Source organism: Eschrichtius robustus, chromosome 9, assembly GCF_028021215.1.
Source record: "Eschrichtius robustus isolate mEscRob2 chromosome 9, mEscRob2.pri, whole genome shotgun sequence".
Lineage (NCBI taxonomy): Eukaryota > Metazoa > Chordata > Mammalia > Artiodactyla > Eschrichtiidae > Eschrichtius > Eschrichtius robustus.
Window position 1 is genome coordinate 14,010,748 of NC_090832.1, and position 19,481 is coordinate 14,030,228.

A 19,481-nucleotide genomic window follows, 5' to 3' on the forward strand; every position below is an offset into this window, starting at 1 on the left:
TTCTCGTGTGCTTTAAATTTTAAATGCCGACTCACCTCAGATTCTCTTCGGTTTGCTTGAATTTTTATTCAGTTTTACGAAGCTGCAGCAAGGAATGGCACCATGATGGCTTTTATCCTAGTGTTTTCAAACTAGTCCATGCTATTTTAAGATGCTGTCTTCTTCAAGTAGAAAAAAGACGAAGCACCTTTTTTGGTTTTGTGTCTGCATGAGTGTGACCTTAATGGCTATTCAGTTCCGTGTCTGGCTGAGAACTGAGTCATCGGCAAACTGTCTTTCAATAAACGATGACGATACAGCACCATGACAAGGCCCTGATAAGGATATCATGACCATGGTGGACAAATAACTATATGCTACAGTCAGATAAGTAAACCAGTGGTTTACTTATCCCAGCGAGAAAGCTCTTGGACACCTGGAAAGTCTTTAAGCAGAAAGAGGCAGAAAGGCCCAGAGGGGTGTCACGACCTGACGAGATTAATGGCTGGTGGCCCTGTGTGGCCTGGGACCCCGTCCTTCACCTGTGTCCTTTCTCCAGCACCAAATGGTTTTACACAAGAGAGTTGACAGTGAAATGTTATGGCAGCTCATAGATGAATTCCTAAGTGTGAATTTTTAAATTCTTTAATATCTGTATTCCTTGAACCAGAAAAAAAAAAAAAATCATCATCTACACCTATATGAAGATATTGCTTCTTTTGTCGCAGTCGTCATGTTACTTCTCTCAGGCTTCAAATGGCTATTTTCAGGATATAAAACTGTCCATACTTAGCAGTGTTTTGCTCTAGGCTTTGTCGAGAGAGCCTGAACATAATACTGTAGCTTGGCTTTTGAGCATGTGACTTTGCACCGCAGCCATCATATTAATCTGTCACAGCCCCACTTTCCTGGCTTATAATGCATTTAATATGCGCACGAGCAGTCATTTCCACTTAAGCACTTTTCAAATACAGACCAAACTCTTACCTCTGGCTGTTCATGACCCGGAACATGCTCCCATTTATAGAAAATCAGGCTGTCAGTGGGAATGGGTGTTTTTCTTTGTCTGACCGGAGACCACCAATTTGACTGAAGCTCCTGCAGTCACGTGACCCCCACCCATGTTCATCTGCCTGGGCTGACTTGAGATGCTTCAGTGCAAGCGGCATTTGTTTCCCATTGATTGCTGAAAAATCGCACTCATCATGCTGGAAAGAACCTGGCTGGATAAAAGACCAGATCCTTGCTGAATATGTGGGCATAAATCGCCTCCATAGGCTGAAAAACCTTTGACTGGGTCTCCCCATTGCCAAGGATCTCCAATTTAAGTTGTACATCTTTACTTGGGTGGATGGAACACTGAACTTGGAGTTCTTTACTCCGTCTTGCCCGTCTTTGCCGTTTGCCTGGGTACAAATGACTGAACCATTTTGTGCCCCAGTAACCTCAGCTTCAAAATGATGGGATGGAAACTTAGTGTCCTTTGCAAAAGTGTGGGAAGTTACTTAGGTAATGAAGCAGATTTTCCTTTGAGTGATTAAATGTGAAAATTCTGTGGATAAGATACATATTGACAACAAAGGAAAGGTGTAGAAAGTAAGTTTGAAACACTTAATTCAGAATCAGATTATGGTCCTACCAGCACTCTACTCTTTATACTTATTTTGGTTTGAATGAAAATCCTATTATTAAAGTAATGGTTAGAGGTGAGAGGAGAGGGAAGGGTACTGATGCCTCAGTGTTTTGTTTTATTTTATTTTATTTTTTCGTAGTGTAGCAGCATGGATGGACTTGGAGGACATTATGCTAAGTGGAATAAGTCAGAGAGAGAAAGACAAATACTGTAGGATATTGCTTATATGTGGAATCTAAAAAATACAACAAACTAGTGAATATAATAAAAAAGAATCAGACTCACAGATATCGAGAACAAATTGGGGGTTACCAGTGGGGAGAGGGAAGTGGGGAGGGGAATATAGGGGTAGGGGAGTAAGTGGTACAAACTACTATGTATAAAATAAATAAGCTACAAGGATATATTGTACAACACAGGGAACATAGCCAATATTTTATGATAACTATAGATGGAGTATAACCTTTAAAAACTGTGAATCACTGTATTATATACCTGTAATAACTTATATAATATTGCATAGCAACTATACATCAATAAAAATTTTTTTATTAAGGTGATGGTTAGGGGTGAGAGGAGAGAGAAGGGTACTGATGGCTCAGTGCTTTGTTCATTTGTTTGTTTTCATGGATGTACAGATGGTTTTGCTTGAGAGGTGGGTGGAGCGGGGGAAAGCCCTGGAGTCCCACCCTCCCCGCACCCTAGGCCTGTGACGGTAAATGTCCTAATTAGCATCTATGTGTTTAGGGACCCCACTTGCAAAATGTGGACTGTTTTCACCCTGCTCAGCCCTCTCAAGATTGTTGTCAGGCTCAGTGACGTAATAGACAAAAGGTGCTTTAAAAGCTATAAATACTGTCATATGGTCAGCTGTTCTGATTGTCGTGGAAGAAAATTGGATGAGAAGGCACAGGCCTGACAGTTTGTTGCAAATTGGGCTAGTCATGCAGATTTGGGGAGGAATGTTAACCGTTTTTATATATTCTGTATTGTATAAAGCAGGTAACTTTATTACATAATGAAGAGACTATAGTTACTGTATAATTTTTTTCCTTTCTAGTATAAGAAAGAGTTATAACATGTCCTAAGGGTACTTGACAAATTTAGAACAATAAACCTTACAATTCAGAAGGAGAGAAAATTCCTGAGCCCTAGATACTTGTCATTAACTTTTAGCATCAATTATGTCATGAAATAGGTAATTGGTGACAACAAAATGTAAGGTCTGTACAAGATGCAGCACATCTAGCCTGCAACAGTGAGAGCCAAATGACAGGGCTGGAAGGAAAGGTGATCTGCGGATTTGTCTGTTAACATATTGATCTGCTGGGTTAATTTTGCCGATTCAGCTGGCAAGGCCTCCTCTTCATCTCAGCTCTCACTGTTCATCCTACTGAGGCTTTGAACCCAAACAAGAGTCAGCCAGCCAGAGGAGACCTGTCTTCTGCCAAGGGTATTGAGTAACTTTTCTTGCCTGCTAGAACCTCCAAACCAGGGACCAAGGTCCTAGTAAACGGAGGGCTGGCATTATTACCCAGATAATTAAGACAAGTGAGGGAATTTATTTGAGGAACAGGAAATTTTTATTAACTTAAATAGAACCAGAGTTGCTATTTTCAAAGTTCAACTCTATAATAACATTCTTCTAGAATCCTCTTTTCTTTGCCTGGTTAGATAATCCACGTAACTAACGTTTTTCCCCCCCCCCCCTTGGGTTTTATTGTCATATCAGCTCCATGCATAACTAATAAAAAGCATGTAACGTTGAATAACGGCAACTTGGCTTTCCTCTCTTGCTTATTTAGTTTACGACCATAATTGTTGACTGTTTTTCTGCTTTTAGTTTTTATTTCCAGTGCTACGAAATTAAGGCACACACATAGATTGCTACATAATTTAGCTGCTACTGTAGCAGTTCAGTATTTCACCTTTGCCAATATTTGTACTTGTTTGGGCATAATGTTTTAGGCTGGGATCCTGAATTATGGATGAGCAGACAGACTGCAATGCAGAGTTTTGTTTGCTCTTAAGAAGAATGAATGTTTCTGTAACTTTCATCCATTTAAATATAAGCAATTTAATATTTAAATATTTAAATAAAAGCAAATATTAGACACTGGCATAATACAGGGCTTTAAATTTTAAATGCACATGATTAGTATATACATTTTCTGCTTTTAAAGGCTTACTAAGGGAATCTATTTAACAGGTGGCTTGTGGAGTCTTTTTAGTTTAAAATCACATCTAAAAAAATAAATGTTGAACTGTTCAGATTTAAGATAGTGACAAGAGGTTAAAAGGCTTTTGTCATTTTTCATAGTGCTTCTACATAACGTTTGCTTAAAAAGGGTTTGTTAACTGACTTTTATCAATTACATTTTTTTCATTTGAAGATCATCTACCAGGATTTTTAAATTAAAGTATCAGTGTTGATAATTTCAAGGCAGGGTGGCATCCATGCAACCTTACAGAGCAGGTGGTAAATGCCAGAGAAGACTCAAATGGGCAGGCTAGTGTGTCACATAGAGATCAATTTAATAAAAAAGAAGGATTGTTGACTGCAAGGTTAAACTTTGATTTTTAAACCTTGTGAATAAAATCAAAGAGAAACAAATGAGGAAAGGAGTAAACATTTACTCTTGGAGATATATCTATGAAATTTGCTAACTGTTCAAAAAAAAATAATCATGGCCTTCCCCTAAAATTGTTTTTATGATCAACATTGAACTTTTTTGGTTAAATATAGTATTTCCTATAAATCCATTTTACTGCAAAAAAAAAAAAAAACCCTCAGACTAACAAAAAAGCTTACTGAAAAGTAGAATAAACAACTATAACTAATGAAGACTTAATTTTCTTTTAGCTTAACATCAAATAAGCATTGGTAGGAAAAATTTGCCATCTTGTGAAGATTCTGATTTTTGATAGTGCTTTAAAGATTAAGTTTTGTTGCTTTGACTTAATGAATCTTCTTATTAAACTACAAAGTAGTGTCAAAAATCCATTTATCACATTTAGGCTGAAATTCTCCTTTTGGTTTAATCTCTTTCTTCCTATAATAGACATTATATGACAGCATCTCAAATTTAAATATAACACAAAACTGAACACAAAACAATGATATTTTGGAACATCATAGTTCAATAAATATTTGATGCACAAGTAGATAAATCATGATCCCTAAATTAAGGAATCGAAGATGAGATTAGTCAAAACATACGTTAAAACAAAGGAAGAAACCAGTTAAATTGGCTCCTACTTTATTTGCTTTCTTTAAAAAAAATCTTTATCTGAATTTTAATCAAAATTGGGTTTTGACCATAAAATCATTTTAAGGACACCTGTCCAGTTTGAATGGGTGACTGTATTGACCCCTCAGATGTGTGTGTTGTTTTTGTAACTGTCGTGCTTTAAACACATTTTTCCTTCCTAAAGATATATTACACGTTCTTATTACTATTAAATGTATTAAATCATTTACATTTGTATAATGCCCTATCCTCCAAGCCTTTCCTTTTGCAGAGCCTTTTATCCACTATGCATTATGGAGAAAGTGCTTGAAGCCTTCAGGATTTTTAAAGCCCTGTAAAAATATTGGCTCTCAAATAGAAAAAGAAAACTGCTAAATCAAAATTCACAAAAGTTTACAAATGCTAAAATTATGTCAACTACCTTGAAGGTAGAAATTGGGTCAAATGCATGTCAGTGCCCTAAACATTGACTAGCACAGTGCATTTCATAATATGGACAATTCATAAGTCTTGTTGAGTTAATATAATATAAATACTTAATATCAGACTGATTTTCAGCGGTGGAAGCAGGGAGACTAGGAGGGTCAACTTTGATAACTCAGAAGAGAGATAAGAGTGACTTCGACTAGATATTAAACAGTGGATAGAGACAGAAGTGGTAAAAATCTAGATATATTTCGAAAGTAAAGCCAAAAGATTTTGCTGATGGATTGGCTGTGGTGTGTGAGAGAGGGGAGTGAAAGTTGGCCCCTTCATTTTTCATTTGGAAATGAGGAAATATATAAGACTGTTGGGAATAAGGTTGAGAAGGAAAATCAAGAGCTCTGGGGGGACATGTTACATTTTAGATGCCTGGTGGACATCCAAGATAGTAATTGAATGTCTGTGACTGTAGAGATCAAGGGAGAAGACACAGCTGGAAAAAAACATTTGGAAATCATAAGCACACAGAGAGTATTTAAAGCTGTGGGATGGGCTGACATCACCCAGGGAATAAGAATAGATAGAAAAGAGGTTTGAGAACTAGAACATCCAACATCAGGGGCGGGAGGATGAGGAGAGCCCCACATATGAGACTGAGAGCTGCAGCCGATGTGGTCAGAAGAAAGAAGACAGAAGGCTTCCCTGGCAGCCAAAGGAGAAAGTTCAAGGGCGGAGTGATCAATTGTATTGATGCCGTTAACGTTCTTTACATGTGCAGGTTTCAATGTTTATAGCACATAAAAAGATTATGTGTTTTTTATATATAAATATCAGGCCTGAGTTGATGCATATAGTTTCAAAATCATTTCTGGAAGAATAAAAGAATGGTCCTGTGCGTTGCCCGTAAAGAGTTGCAAGGTTCTTGGAAGTTAATTAGACAAGAGCAATTCCTTAAGAATTAATTATATAAATAAAATTCTGTATTGATGTTGAGCCCAATCAATAATGCATCCTAAGGATAAAATAGCTCTCACTCAGGCCCTAATCAGTTCTCCATCCTTGTGGAGTTGGGGGCCCTGCTATGAACTGAAGGATTGTCCTCGTGAGAATAGTGCGTCCACTGATGCCATTTTGGACACCTGTGTGTGACTCTTGCATCTCAGTGCACCTCCTTCCCTCATAAATCTCCATTTGCACCCCTTGACTTTATCTTTCTAGACTCGTTCCACATAACAAAACTAAGAGCATTCCTCTCCTGTTTTGGAGAAAGTCTTTATGGAGTCGGTGTCATCTCTTTTCACTGCTTTGGTCATTGTCGAGTTAGATCCTCTAGGACATAATGAAAGTATGACATTCGAGGTGTTTGGATTATCTGAATCATTGTGATGACTTTGGGATTGCCCCTCCATCGAGACTGGGGTGGTAGGTACCATTCCCCAAAATGCTGTAACTGAATTTGGGAAAACTACGTTTGCATTTGGGAGAACTCTTTCAGTCAGTGTGCTGGTAGCTATTTAACTCCGCCTGTGTTGAGTCAGACCTGGGGCCGTGGGTTGGCCTCTGTAAGAAAATGAAGGCCACACAGGTGCCTGTGAACTTTAGAGTTTCATGAATGTAAAATTTAGGTAATAGATACCAATAAAGGGAAAAAGTGCTAGACTTTAAATGTCATGTGATATATTCCTGATATATCTTAAAAGCCTTATAGAAACAATTCACACCCCAGGTTATTATTTTTCTCTTACATTTTCCTTCTAATTGGAGCTAATGAGAATATTGACACATTTTTTTTATGTGGTATTCACACCTAAATACATAGTTCCTGATCTTTGCATGACATTTTGTAATTAAGCAATTATCAGTCATAGTATTCAGTTAATCATGTACTCATTTAGCTAGAAGTTATCGTGTAAGAATATATGCTGCTTTGCCATAATTCTGAGCATAGGCAAATCATAATTTTCTGTTTGTTTTCCTCAAATAAATGAATGAAAATGGGAGAAGGAGGAATTGACAACTGCCTCAAACAGAGGCAAGGTGAAATGGTTTATGTAAGATTTTAAATTCCTTGGATGTAGTGAAGTTTGCTTTAGTATTTTTTTAAATGGTTTCTATGGTAACCTATGTTCTTTTTGTTTCCTCATTGTTCACAATGACCTCTTGGATTAAAAACAAACAATTCCTTCCTCTGCTGATGTTAATCTTTCATGTTTAGTAAACACTGGTCCCCACCCATGTTTTAAAAAAATTATTTACCTTGAATTATACAGCTGTTCTCCATTCTTTTGCTTCCTTTCTCCTCACATGTCACCAACATTGTTCTCATGGCATTTTGAATCCCTTTTGTCTATTTATTCTTTATTATACTGTTGACTTGTTTACTGATTTGGGAAGAATTTTGAAATTTCCAGGGCTTATCTTGTGGGTTTTTTTGTTATTGTTGCTGACGCTCTTATGATTTTATGGGCCATAGTGTTCATGTTGCCAAGAATTACACTAATTACATACTCATGGTCACATTTTTCAGCTCCTTTACTTTTCTGAGAGTTCTCACAGATTTTTATCCATTTGTGGTTGAAATGAGCATTCATTGCTCTAATATTGAAGAGAAAAATGTAGAATTCTTACCCAGAAACCTGGGAGCTAAACTAAACAGTACCCCTGATATAATGAAAGAGATTGTTCAAAATACAACTCCAGTTGGGTCTTTCCCCCTGTTTCAAAGCCTACAATGACTTATCATAACCTTTAAGATAAATTCATTATTCGAAATGGATCTTCCTATGTGGCTCCTTTTAACTTCCTATCTTTGTTTCTGGTCACCCTCTGTAAATGATGTTGTTTCCACCACCCTGAACCACTTCTGGTTTTCCTCAAGCTAATTTCCATCTCACTTCCATGTGTTTGCATGTTCTCTCTCTCTCTGTCTCTCTCTCCCCTTTCTCTTTTTATTTACCTAGACTTGACTCAGGCTTTAAGACTCAGATAACACATTGTCTCCACTCTCCCAATGCCACCAGCCAAAGTGAAATGACTCCTCCTTTGTCCTCTACTTTCAGTATGCTTCTGTTAAAGTATTGATTATATCAATCTGTCATGGTTTGTTTCTTTCTCTCCGTGTCCCATTAGAATATTCGAACCTTGAGGGTAGGGGTCTTGTCTTAGTCACCTTTAGATATCCAGTACTGAGCACAAAACTTGACATGTAGTAGGTACTCAGTTCATCCAATGGTGCATGCCTGCATTTAACAAATATTTTTTGAGCATCTGCTGTGTCCAAGTCCTCTGACTACAGATGTGAATATGATATATGGGGTTTCTCTCCTTGTGGGGCTGTAGTCTACTGGAGTGACGTGATAATTAACAAGGAATTTATAAACTGGGTGATAGATATGATGTGTAAGTATATGTTTGATGAATAAATGAAATTTGCACAAAACACGCAGATGTAATTAAGTAAATTGACCAGGCTAGCAGACCATTTAATGGTCTAAATTATTTTCATGTAATCTTTTACTCTGCCTGAGTTGAAAACACCTTATTCTTAAAAGCCCAGGTCCCAGTTTTATAGAACTGGTGTGGTTGTTTAGATTGGAAGTGACTTATTGTTTATAACTTGATGTTCTTATTTTGAAGATGAAGTAACAGAGTTCTTGAGCAGTGAAGTGATAAGCCAAGGTGATAAGTAGATATATGAGGAACTCCAACCTCTGAGAAAATTGAGGGGTAACTTGCTTTTCATACATTAGTGCATATTCCTTCAAGACTATTCTTTTGCATAGTTGCTAATGATCAACTGGATCATTATGGATAGGAGACAAGACTAGCTATGTAATTTTTTATTTTGGCTTAGTACAAATAAAAGTGTGGGCCCTTGTCCAACAGTTATTAAGAACAGTTAATATGCAGCAGAACATTGAGCCATGTGTAGGGCCAGTCTGGATATAGGGCCCATCTGGGTGCAGGGCCCCATACAGTACCCAAGTCACACACCCATGAGGCCAGCACTGGTAGGAGATCAGACTTCGGAGAACTTCGGACCCTGAGGGCCACCGCAAAAGCAAAATTAAGAGGTGGAAGAGGGTGAAGAGGAGAGGAAGCAAAACATCAAAGAGAGCCCTTAGCTATCTCAAAATTGTATCTGGAACAGTCTTGTATAAAAGGAGGACTGTCTGTCTCACCTCATCTCAACTCTTCCTTGACCGGAACACAAAGCTAGTCCTTGAGCGCTTGAGCGCAATCAATCAGCTGGTCTATGGGTTAAATATACTGGGGTCCTGGGAGCCTTCCCATCACTTACAATCTTATCTTTCTAGGTTTCAAAATAACTTATCAAAAAAATGATTCATGGCCACTTAGCGAATTGAAGCTTGCTTATACATTTCATCACAAGGAAAGATCATTTTGATTATTAATTATTTTAATATCCAGTTTTCTACCAAAAACATTTAGGTTGTACTGAATAATCATGATGAGAAACTAGGAATTATTTTCTTATTGCTAGATGTATTCATGCTAATTATATCCCTTTAATAGCTCTGTTCTACAATTAGTAGCACTACAGTCAAATTTGTAAGAAACGTGATACAGGCCATTTAAAAAGATTTGGTGGAAATTTCTTGTCTCTTGACTTCATCTTATTCAGTAAAGCTGTGAAAAATCCCTAAAGAGTGCATGGCTTTTGTGTTTACAAGTCAAAAGGCATGAAAACATTTAGTTGTGAAAGCATTGCCAAGTTCATGGGTCTCATACAGTGAGTGTCAAATATTCTGAGATCATTTCATGTTCTAATGTTATGATACTTTTCTATTTTCATAATTATGCTAGGTAGACACCTATGCATAATTAATGAATTTAATGAACTAATATAAAGCATAGTTAAATCAGACTGGAAACGTGTATACAAATAGCACTCTTTTTATATTCTTTTTCATACTCTTTTCCATTATGGTTAATTATAGGATATTTAATTTAGTTCCCTGTGCTATATAGTAGGACCTTGTTGTTTATCCATTCTGTATATAATAGTTTGCATCTGGTAATCCCAGACTCCCAATCCATCCCTCCCCCCCGCCCCTTGGCAACCACAGGTCTGTTCTCTATATCTGTGAGTCAGTTTCGCTTTCATAGATAAGTTCATTTGTGTCATAGATTCCACATATAAGTGATATCGTATGGTATTTGTCTTTCTCTGACTTACTTCACTTAGTATGATAATCTCTAGGTCCATCCATGTTGCTGCAAATGGCATTATTTCATTCTTTTTTATGGCTGAGTTGTATTCCATTATACACACACACACACACACACACACACACACACACCACATCTTCTTTATCCATTCATGTGTTGATGGACATTTAGGTTGTTTCATGTCTTGGCTATTGTAAACAGTGCTGCTATGAATATAGGGATGCGTGTATCTTTTCAAATTATAGTTTTGTCTGGATATATGCCCAAGAGTGGGATTGCTGGATCATATGGTAGCTCTAATTTTAGTTTTTTGAGGAACCTCCATACTGTCTTCCATAGTGGCTGTACCAATTCATTCCCACCAACAGTGTAGGAGAGTTCCTTTTTCTCCACACTTCTCCAGCATTTATTTATTTGTAAACTTTCTGATGATGGCCATTCTGACTGGTGTGAGGTGGTACCTCATTTTAGTTTTGATTTGTATTTCTCTAATAATAGTGATGATGAGCATCTTTTCATTTGCCAACTGGCCATCTGTATGTCTCCTTTGGAGAAGTGTCTATTTAGGTCTTCTGCCCATTTACAAATAGCACTCTTTAACATTTTCTATTTGGTTTTATAATGTCTGTTTTCTATGAAATACATGTCTCACCTTTGTGGTAAAACGGCACCTTTTCAAAATAATAGCTCACCACCACAATAATCAGACAAAGAAGGAGTGGTAGTTCTGATGTATTTTAAAGCCTTGTTTATTTTTTTCTTTTGATACTTTGTACTTTTAAAAAGAACAGTTTCATGACACCATTGAGTCTTGGACATACTTTTTGAGTTTAATATGATGATAGCAGTGGTCACATAAAACTCCATCAGTATCTATAAATATTTGGAAGATGGCCAGTTATATTAAAAATATCACTTTGTCTGTTTAACATTACCCATAAAAGTCTGCAGTTTTTAGATTCCCTAGGTAACACTCCATGATTGAAATCTAAGTGTCCTGAAAGGCTTACAGAATCTTTTTTTTAAATTTTTTAAAAATTTATTTATTTTTATTTTTTGGTTGTGTTGGGTCTTCATTTCTGTGCGAGGGCTTTCTCTAGTTGCGGCAAGCGGGGGCCACTCTTCATCGCGGTGCGCGGGCCTCTCACTATCGCGGCCTCTCTTGTTGCGGGGCACAGGCTCCAGAGGCGCAGGCTCAGTAGTTGTGGATCACGGGCCCAGTTGCTCCGCGGCATGTGGGATCTTCCCAGACCGGGGCTTGAACCTGTGTCCCCTGCGTTGGCAGGCAGATTCCCAACCACTGCACCACCAGGGAAGCCCAGGCTTATAGAATCTTATCATTTTTGAGGGAGAACTCTTAAAAGATCTTGTCTAACTCTGATTTTTAAAGATGAGTAATTGAGATTCCTAAAGATTAAACAACTTGTACAAAGTCACGCATTTGGTTAAGGCAAAATCGGACTAGGACCTTAGATTATCTGACTTTCTCCAGAATTATGGAATTTTCTCCTCATGATAAAATTATATGGCTCATTAATAAGCATTGCCTTTTCAGCTTTGTTCTGAGTTGAAAAGCGTTGATATTTAGTGTGTGCTTAGTTCACATAAAAACTTACACTTTGTATTTACCTCTAATTAGAGCACTTTTTACAAATAGCTGGAGCTGTTGAGGGCATAGCCAACGTCTGTCTCAACTTTGCAAAATATGGTAAATGTTCACTGAACATTTGTTGAATGGATATTAGGTTAGTAAATTCACCTCCTCTGCAGTGTGCCTTTGAAGAAAGAGAGAGAGAGAGAGAGAGCACGAGAGAGGGAAGAAGAGAGGGAGACAGGGGGAGAGAGAGAGCTCATCACTTGACTTTTTAACTGTTGTTTCAATAGGGCTATTGCAAAAATTTCTCTGTAGAGACTACTTATTTGCTTTAGTCACTTGAACTAGAAATTATTAACTATAGGCTGTAGCTTAAAAAATAATGTTATTCTCAAGGATGCTTTTTCTTCTGAAAGCTTTGCCATGCAATTGACTAGTTTCTTTGCATTTGTGTGATCTTTTGTTTGTGAAATACGGTAACGAGTGGCCATTCAGTAGATATTCCATTCCTACAACAAATATAAATTGAACACCTCCTCCTATGTTCCAGATACTGTGTTAAGCATAGAGGATCTTACTCTGAAACTGACAGTCGTGTCCTGTTCCTTATGGGACTTCAAAGCTAGTAACCAGTTTGTAACGACAATTGAAGAATTTGGCCACGGGTCACTCTGGACAGGGGGCTGAGGATGCTTTGGAAGTAGGTTGGCATTCCTCCTGGTCTGACGCCAGCCGTGGCCCCAGGAGCCTCCCTGGCTACCACTGTGCTGATGCTCTGCTTCGGGCACTGGCCCTTCCTCATGTTAATTCTCATGCCAGCTTTTGGGAACTAGGCCACAGTCTGACAGAATCGCCGATGAGCTCCCCTTCTCGCCACACTCCAGATGGGCCTCTGGGTTGTGGACAACAAAATGTGGCTCCTTTTCTTCCCCATGGTGCATCCACGGTGCATCTATGCCACAGATTTTTAATGTTAACCCAGTCTTCATCATACCAGGAAAACTTGGCTTTTGTTCTGTGTCCAAGACTTTTAGGAATAGTAATTGTTAATTATTACTTTCCTGAACTTCGTGTTTTAACTTTGGTTTGGGGAAGGTATGAACTAGTTGAATGGCATACTCTGCCCATTTTATTTAAAACCAAGCATTACTCTAGTGAACACATATAGCTGCAAGAGTAATTTAAAATAATTTTTAAATTACTAAAAGCCCCAATCCTTGATCGCAACTATAAAAATATCTTTAAACATCTGTGTTTAGAAAAACAAAATTGTTCCTGTGCTCCAAACTATAAAGAAAGCCTTTCTACCCAGAAAGCTGTGTGCAGTTCCAACCTGACACTGGTTTTAATTGGCTCAGTTATTGATGCCTCAGAAAGGGAGTTTTTATAAGGGAAAAGTTGGATCAGGCTTAAGTGCAAACCACTGGACTCAAGCGCTGTAATGCATTTCTTCCTGGCAGAGTTGCTTCATAACCAGCTATACATTAATGACAGCTTTTATGTGTTTGATAAAGATAACTATTTCCTGTTATCCAAGATAGCTTCTGTGTAGGTCAGATTATCAATGCAGAACATTAGACACTCCCTTTACATTTCAAGAACAATCAGTGCTTTGAAATACCAAGTGGCTTTTGTTTCTGGTTTGAGAGAGGAAACATGAGTCCATTTTTCAAAAACATCTCCATTGCTAGTTGGCTATTTAATAATTTAAGATAAATGTCTAGAACATACAGAGATTTTTATCATTACTTTTTTAGCCACATGGGCTGAAAGAAATAAGTACAAATGGAAAGCTAGTAAGATTGCTATACTTTAAGCAAAAATATTCTTCATAAACTATAGTAATTGTTTTTAGCATTTTATCAGTGAGATTAACCAAAAAATGTATTAGACAGGTTTCTAAATTTTTTCCCAAAATTTAGATAGCTTAATTTTCTCAGATTATACAAATAATATATTCCTTAAAATTCAACCAGCATAGAAAAGTATAAACAACAAAGTGATAATGTCTCCAATTCACTGAGGTAGATGAATAGATGACAGATAGATAGATGACAGATAGATGTATCTAAGTATTTTGGTGGATATCCTTCTACGTGTTTTTCAGTGCACACACCTATAGAGGAGAAAAGGTAGCTATATACTGTGAATACTCTCTTATTCTCTGTAGTTTTTTTTTTTAATGGAGCAATATATAGTGCACTTCTTCACACGTCAATAAATATAAATCTACATTGACATTGAATGGCTAAATAATATTCCATTTTAGATATGCACCATTGTTGGTTTAACTAATCCTCTTTTGGGTCTCACTTTTCACTATTATAAGTAAGATTAATAATCTTTTGACATAAGATGCTCTTCTTTCTGTATTGGATTTTACATTAAGAAACAGACTAAATGTGATATAGTTTATGCTTTTTAAGAATCAGTTGTATAATCATTTTAGTGAGCAAGTTTTCTAAAGAATAAGATGGTAAAAATCTAATTATCATTATCAGTGACTTAAAAGTTTGAATATAAGTTGGTATGTTCCCCATTATTATGGAATATTTTTGCATGAAGTTCCCAAACATTTTCTCCAGATATAGTCAAACTACCTAATCCAGAAGGAGAGTAGCTCTCCTGGTACCTGCATCTGACTTAAATGGGAACTTCTGAAAGGAGATTTATGTCAGGAGCTGATGCTTCCTTTCCTATGAACAGACGGATTCCCATTCAGCGAAGGGCAGCACCATCAGTAGCATTTTGTTCAAAATGACACAAACATTTTTGCAAAACAATACTACCTGTGTTATAATTACACTGAATTTAGTCCTTATATTGCAGAATATAACCTTGAAATCAAGAATGCAGGGCAAAAAATAATCTCCAACCCTGATGTAATAATACGTAGGCAGTTGAGGTACTGGAGTTTCATTTTCCTTTTCCTTGAATCACCCAGACCACTGGCTCAGCTCTCAGTTTGATGCTGTGAGCGGGAGGGAGAAGTTGCGAGAAGTCAGGAAAATAATAGGGGCCAAGACGCTACCATCTTGCCTTGTATTCCTGCCAGTGATTATTTCACCTGCAGAGCAGGTCCTCTAGTGTGAAATACACAGATCCTCTTCCCTGGCTGGCCCCTGCTCCTGCTTCTCCATTCTGCCCTGTCTCACAGTTACTCCTGTTTTGTTCCTCAGCTCAAGGTTAGTGGCCCCAGAGCGGGTGCCTCTCCCCCCAGGTTAGCTCTTTCGGTAGGACTCACTCAGTCTCTTAGTCTGTCCCTCCCTGCCTCCCTGACTTCTCTCTGTCTCTGTCTCTCTCTCTCTGAATAATAACTACCTAAAACTCGACAGGTATTAACCAAAAAATAAAGCACCTCTGGGTCTGGTTTCAGATCATGAGAAATTTTTATTTATATTCTACTTGTTCCAGAAAGGATTGAAAATAACAAAAATACACACAACCCAATGCAATTTGTTTTCAAATGAGGAAGTGAGTAAGTGATACCCAATGGAAGGTACTAATTAACATCGCCTTCCTTCTTCACTTTGTGCAATGTCCAAGTTTGTCTCCAGCTGAGGGATGAAGAGGTCAGGATGGTGGAGGAGTGGAGGGTGGAGAAGATGCACAGTGTCTTATCTCCAGGTTGCTGAGCGCCAGACTTTGGCATCAATTGAAGGAGCATAAAATGAGTGGACATCAAGGGGCAAGATAACCCAGGACAGGGAACATTTGGATAAACAAAGTGACTGGGGACACTGGGGATGAATTTCGAAAGCCTGTGTAGCCTTCTACATGCAGCCTGTGACTGATTGTAAAGGACTCAGGGTGGAATCAGTAGGGAACACATACCCTCACCCTCACTCTTTGTTTAAACAGTCTCACATTGCCCAATGCTTAGACCTCATCATATGAACCATTTCTCTCAGTGCTGTTTAGATTTCATTCCTGTTGGAACTGTTGCTAGTCTAGTGACTCTCAAATCATTTCAGATCATGATTTGTAATCTTGTCTACAGGTGTCCAAGGTGCCCTCTGCCCATGGCCTGAACTTCATTTTTACACTTTAGCTATTCAGCAGGGCTGTATCCTGCCAGGATCCTTTGTCCTTCAGGAAAGGAAAGCATTTACATTCTTATTGTGCTGTGGTTTTCTCATCTGACTTAGGCTGGTATCATTCATCTGCTTCATTTACCCCTACCATTTGCTTCTCAGTGACATTGGTGGTTGAAAGTTGACCTTAACTTCTTGCTGCTGCTTCTTTGGTTTGTCTCAAATGTATTGATTAGCCCAAGTTAAGGATGAATACCCAATTAGGTGAGCCTCAGTTTCTTCAATTAAGTTAACCCTGTGCCCAGCTAGGTCTACTATTGTTCATGGTCTTTTTTATTTTTTGAATTAAATTTATTTGTTTATTTATTAAAGGGAAATTTTTTTTTGAATTTTAGAATTTTCTTTACTTTTTTATACAGCAAGTTCTTATTAGCTATCCATTTTATACATATTAGTGTATACATGTCAATCCCAATCTCCCAATTCATCACACCACCCCCCCCGCCACTTTCCCCCCTTGGTGTCCATAAGTTTGTTCTCTACATCTGTGTCTCTATTTCTGCCCTGCAAACCGGTTCAACTGTACCATTTTTCTGGATTCCGCATATATGCATTAATATATGATATTTGTTTTTCTCTTTCTGACTTACTTCACTCTGGATGACAGTCTCTAGGTCCATCCACATCTCTACAAATCACCCAACTTCGTTCCTTTTTATGGCTGAGTAATATTCCGTTGTCTATATGTACCACAACTTCTTTATCCATTTGTCTGCCATTGGGCTTTTAGGTTGCTTCCATGACCTGGCTATTGTAAATAGTGCTGCAAATGAACATTAGGGTGCATGTGTCTTTTTGAATTATGGTTTTCTCTGGGTATATACCCAGTAGTGGGATTGCTGGATCATATGGTATCCTTGCATCCCTAGGATAAATCCCACTTGATCATGGTGTATGATCCTTTTAATATGTTGTTGGATTCTGTTTGCTAGTATTTTGTTGATTTTTGCATCTATATTCATGAGTGATATTCGTCTGTAATTTTCTTTTTTTGTAGTATCTTTGTCTGGTTTTGGTATTAGGGTGATGGTGGCCTCGTAGAATGAGTTTGGGAGTGTTCCTTCCTCTGCAATTTTTTGGAAGAGTTTGAGAAGGTTGGGTGTTAGCTCTTTGCTAAATGTTGGATAGAATTCGCCTGTGAAGCCATCTGGTCCCGGACTTTTATTTGTTGGAAGATTTTTAATCACAGTTTCAATTTCATTACTTGTGATTGGTCTGTTCATATTTTCTATTTCTTCCTGGTTCAGTCTTGGAAGGTTATACCTTTCTAAGAATTTGTCCATTTCTTCCAGGTTGTCCATTTTATTGGCATAGAGTTGCTTGTAGTAGTCTCTTATGATGCTTAAATTTCTGCAGTGTCTGGTGTAATGTCTCCTTTTTCATTTCTAATTTTATTGATTTGAGTCCTCTCCCTCTTTTTCTTGATGAGTCTGGCTAAAGGTTTATCAGTTTTGTTTGTCTCCTCAAAGAACCAGCTTTACGTTTTATTGATCTTTGCTATTGTTTTCTTTGTTTCTATTTCATTTATTTCTGCTCTGATCTTTATGATTTCTTTCCTCTGCTAACTTTGGGTTTTGTTTGTTCTTCTTTCTCTAATTCCTTTAGGTGTAAGAATAGATTATTTATTTGAGGTTTTTCTTGTTTCTTGAGGTAGGATTGTATTGCTATAAACTTCCCTCTTAGAACTGCTTTTGCTGCATCCCAAAGGTTTTGGATCATCGTGTTCTTGTAGTCATTTGTCTCTAGGTATTTTTTGATTTCCGGTTTGATTTCTTCAGTGATCTCTTGGTTATTTAGTGACATATTGTGTAGCCTGCATGTGTTTGTGCTTTTTACGTTTTTTTCCCTGTAATTTATTTCTAATCTCATAGTGTTGTGCTCGGAAAAGATGCTTGATATGATTTCAATTTTCTTAAATTTACCAAGGCTTGATTTATGACCCGAGATGTGACCTACCCTGGAGAATGTTCCATGTGCACTTGAAAGAAAGTGCTGCTGTTTTTGGATGGAATGTCCTATAAATATCAATTAAATCTATCTGGTCTATTGTGTCATTTAAAGCTTGTGTTTCCTTATTAATTTTCTGTCTGGATGATCTGTCCATTGGTGTAAGTGAGGTGTCAAAGTCCCTCACTATTATTGTGTTACTGTCGATTTCCTCTTTTATAGCCGTTAGCATTTGCCTTATGTATTGAGGTGCTCCTATGTTGGGTGTATATATATTTATAATTGTTATATCTTCTTCTTGGATTGATCCCTTGATCATTATGTAGTGTCCTTCCTTGAACCATTTTCTTAATTGTTTTGGGTTTGTTTTTGTAGGTTTGGGAATTTTGTAGGTTTGTAGGTTTTTGTAGGTTTGTTTTTGTAGGTTTGTTTGGGTTTGTTTTTGTAGGTCCTTTTCTTCTCTTGTGTTTCCCACTTAGAGTTTCTTTAGCATTTATTGTAGATCTGGTTTGGTGGTGCTGAATTCTCTTAGCTTTTGCTTGTCTGTAAAACTTTTGATTTCTCCGTTGAATCTGAATGAGATCCTTGCCGGGTAGAGTAATCTTGGTTGTAGGTTCTTCTCTTTCATCACTTTAAATATATCGTGCCACTCCCTTCTGACTTGCAGAGTTTCTGCTGAGAAGTCAGCTGTTAACCTTATGGGAGTTCCCTTGTATGCTACTTGTCATTTTTCCCTTGATGCTTTTAATAATTTTTCTTTGTCTTTAATTTTTGTTAGTTAGATTACTATGTGTCTTGGCGTGTTTCTCCTTGGGTTTATCCTGTCTGGGACTCTGCGCTTCCTGGACTTGGGTGGCTATTCCCTTTCCCATGTTAGGGAAGTTTTCGACTATAATCTCTTCAAATATATTCTCGGGTCCTTTCTCTCTTCTCCTTCTGGGACCCCTATAATGCGAATGTTGGAGCCTTTAATGTTGTCCCAGAGGTCTCTTAGGCTGTCTTCATTTCTTTTCATTCTTTTTTCTTTATTCTGTTCTGTGGCAGTGATTTCCACCATTCTGCCTTCCAGGTCACTTATCCGTTCTTCTGCCTCAGTTATTCTGCTGTTGATTCCTTGTAGTGTATTTTTCATTTCCGTTATTGTATTGTTCATCTCTGTTTGTTTGTTCTTTATTTAATTCTTCTAGGTCTTTGTTAAACATGTCTTGCATCTTCTCGATCTTTGCCTCCATTCTTTTTCCGAGGCCTGGGGTCATCTTCACTATCATTATTCTGAATTCTTTTTCTGGAAGGTTGCCTATCTCCACTTCATTTAGTTGTTTTTCTGGGGTTTTATCTTGTTCCTTCATTTGGTACATAGTTCTCTG